Below are 4,366 nucleotides of genomic sequence, written 5' to 3'. Positions count from 1 at the left end.
TGCGAATGGAATTTCATAAATCCATAGGGATAAATTATGAAAAGATATCCATAAAATGGGCCTCCTCAATTTTTTCACCATACCTCATGTACTACTGCCTACAAGAATTATTCGGAAACCTAGTTCCATTCGTTTTCAACCCCGATTCACTTACGGACGACCCCAAATAAACGCGAATGCAATTTCATAAATCCATACGATAATTATGAAAAGATATCCATAAAATGGGCCGCCTCCAGTTTTGCACCATACCTCGTGTATTACTGCCTACGAGAATTATTCGGATACATAGTTCCATTCGTTTCAGCCCCGATTCACTTTCGGACGACCCCAAATAAACGCAAATGCAATTCCATAAATCCATAGGGATAAATTATGAAAAGATATCAATAAAACGGGCCGCCTCAATTTTTGCTGCACACCTTGTGTACTACTGCCTACGAGAATTATTCGGAAACTTATTCCATTCGTTTCAACCCTGATTTACTTACGGACGACCCCAAATAAACGCGAATGCAATTTTAAATCCATAGGGATAAATTATTAGAAGATATCCATAAAATGGGTTGCTTCAATTTTTGCTCAATACCTCGTGTACTACGCCTAGAGAATTATTCGGAAATCCAGTTCCATTCATTTCAGCCCCGATTCACTTACGGACGACCCCAAATAAACGCGAATATAATTTCATAAATCCATAGGGATAAATTTTTAGAAGATATCGATAAAATAGGCTGCCTCAATTTTTGCTCCATACCTCGTGTACTACTACTGCCTACGAGAATTATTCGGAAACCTAGTTCCATTCGTTTCAGCCCCGATTCACTTCCGGACGTCCCCAAATAAACGCGAATGCAATTTCATAATTTATAGGGATAAATTATGAAGAAATATCCATAAAATGGGCCGCCTCAAATTTTTCACCATACCTCGTATACTACTGCCTACGAGAATTATTCGGAAACCTAGTTCCATTCGTTTCAGCCCCGATTCACTTACGGACGACCACAAATAAACGCGAATGCAATTTCATAAATCCATAGGATAAATTATGAAAAGATATCCATAAAACGGGCTGCCTCAATTTTTGTACCATACCTTGTACTACTCCCTACGAGAATTATTCGGAAACCTAGTTCCATTCGTTTCAGCCCTGATTCACATACGGACGTCCCCAAATAAACGCGAATGCAATTCATAAATCCATAGGGATAAATTATGAAAATATCGATAAATTGGGACACCTTAATTTTTGCTCCATACCTCGTGTACTACAGCCTACGAGAATTATTCGGAAACCCAGTTCCATTCGTTTCGCCCCGATTCACTTACGGACGTCCCCAAATAAACGCGAAAGCAATTTCATAAATCCATAGGGATAAATTATGAAAAGATATCCATAAAAGGACCGCCTCAATTTTTCACCATACCTCGTGTATGCCACAGAATTATTCGGAAACCTAGTTCCATTCGTTTCAGCCCCGATTCACTTACGGACGACCCCAAATAAACGCGAATGCAATTTCATAAATCCATAGGATAAATTATGAAAAATATCCATAAAACGGGCTGCCTCAATTTTTGCACCATACCTCGTGTATATACTACTACGAGAATTATTCGGAAATAGTTCCATTCGTTTCGGCCCCGTTCACTTTCGGATGACCCCAAATAAACAAAGCAATTTCATAAATCCATAGGGATAAATTATGAAAAGATATCCATAAATCGGTATGCCTCAATTTTTGCTCCATACCTCGTGTACTACTGCCTACGAGAATTATTCGGAAACCTAGTTCCATTCGTTTCAGCCCCGATTCACTTACGGACCCCCAAATAAACGCGAACGCATTTTCATAAATCCATAGGGATAAATTATAAAAATTTATCCATAAATCGGGCCGCCTCAATTTTTGCTCCATACCTCGTGTACTACAGCCTACGAGAATTATTCGGAAACCCAGTTCCATTCATTTCAGCCCCGATTCAGTTACGGACGTCCCCAACTAAACGCGAACGCAATTTCATAAATCCATAAGGATAAATTATGAAAAGATATCCATAAATCGGGCCGCCTCAATTTTTGCTCCATACCTCGTGTACTACAGCCTACGAGAATTATTCGGAAACCCAGTTCCATTCGTTTCAGCCCCGATTCACTTACGGACGTCCCCAAATAAATGCGAACGCAATTTCATAAATCCATAGGGATAAATTATGAAAAGATATCAATAAAATGGGCCGCCTCAATTTTTGCTCCATACCTCGTGTACTACTACCTACGAGAATTATTCGGTAACCCAGTTCCATTCGTTTCAGCCCCGATTCACTTATGGACGACCCCAAATAAATGCGAATGCAATTTTATAAATCCATAGGGATAAATTATTAGAAGATATCCATAAAACGGGTTGCCTCAATTTTTGCTCAATACCTCGTGTACTACGCCTAGAGAATTATTCGAAAATCCAGTTCCATTCGTTTCAGCCCCGATTCACTTACGGACGACCCCAAATAAACGAGAATGCAATATCATAAATACATAGGGATAAATTATTAGAAGATATCCATAAAACTGGCCGCCTCAATTTTTGCTCCATACCTCGTGCACTACTACTGCCTACGAGAATTATTCGGAAACCCAGTTCCATTCGTTTTAGCCCTGATTCATTTACGGACGACCCCAAATAAATGTAAATGTAATTTCATAAATCCATAGGGATAAATTATGAAAAGATATCCATAAAACGGGCCGCCTCAATTTTTGCTCCATACCTCGTGTACTACTGCCTACGAGAATTATTCGGAAACCCACTTCCATTCGTTTCAGCCCCGATTCACTTACGGACGACCCCAAATAAACGCGAATGCAATTTCATAAATCCATAGGGATAAATTATTAGAAGATATCCACAAAACGAGTTGCCTCAATTTTTGCTCAATACCTCGTGTCTACGCCTAGAGAATTATTCGGAAACCCAATTCCATTCGTTTCAGCCCCGATTCACTTACGGACAACCCCAAATAAACGCGAATGCAATTTCATAAATCCATAGGGATAAATTATGAAAATATATCCATAAAATCGGCACGCCTCAATTTTTGCTCCATAACTCGTGTACTACTACTGCCTACGAGAATTATTCGGAAACCTAGTTCCATTCGTTTCAGCCCCGATTCACTTACGGACGTCCCCAAATAAACGCGAACACAATTTCATAAATCCATAAGGATAAATTATGAAAAGATATCCATAAAACGGGCCACCTCAATTTTTGCTCCATACCTCGTGTACTACTGCCCACGAGAATTATTCGGAAACCTAGTTTCATTCGTTTCAGCCCCGATTCACTTACGAACGACCCCAAATAAACGCGAATGCAACTTCATAAATCCATAGGGATAAATTATGAAAAGATATGCATAAAACGGGCCGCCTCAATTTTTGCTCCATATCTCGTGTACTACTACTGCCTACGAGAGTTATTCAGAAACCCAGTTCCATTCGTTTCAGCCCCGATTTCAATTACGGACGACCCCAAATAAACGCTAATGTAATTTCATAAATACATAGGGATAAATTATGAAAATATATCCATAAAACGGGCCGCCTCAATTTTTGCTCCATACCTCGTGTACTACTGCCTACGAGAATTATTCGGAAACCTAGTCCCATTCCTTTCAGCCCCGATTCACTTACGGACGTCCCCAAATAAACGCGAATGCAATTTCAAAAATCCATAGGGATAAATTATGAAAAGATATCCATAAAACGGGCCTCCTCAATTTTTTCACCATACCTCATGTACTACTGCCTACAAGAATTATTCGGAAACCTAGTTCCATTCGTTTCAACCCCGATTCACTTACGGACGACACCAAATAAACGCAAATACAATTTCATAAATCCATAGGATAAATTATGAAAAGATATACATAAAATGGGCCGCCTCCATTTTTGCACCATACCTCGTGTATTACTGCCTACGAGAATTATTCAGATACATAGTTCCATTCGTTTCAGCCCCGATTCACTTTCGGACGACCCCAAATAAACGCAAATGCAATTTCAAAAATCCATAGGGATAAATTATGAAAAGATATCAATAAAATGGGCCGCCTCAATTTTTGCTGCACACCTTGTGTACTACTGCCTAGGAGAATTATTCGAAACTTAGTTGCATTCGTTTCAACCCTGATTTACTTACGGACGACCCAAAATAAACGCGAATGCAATTTTATAAATCCATAGGGATAAATTATTAAAAGATATCCATAAAATGGGTTGCTTCAATTTTTGCTCAATACCTCGTGTACTACGCCTAGAGAATTATTCGGAAATCCAGTTCCATTCGTTTCAGCCCCG

Source organism: Apium graveolens, unplaced genomic scaffold, assembly GCF_009905375.1.
Source record: "Apium graveolens cultivar Ventura unplaced genomic scaffold, ASM990537v1 ctg7103, whole genome shotgun sequence".
Lineage (NCBI taxonomy): Eukaryota > Viridiplantae > Streptophyta > Magnoliopsida > Apiales > Apiaceae > Apium > Apium graveolens.
This window is presented reverse-complemented; position numbering follows the sequence as displayed.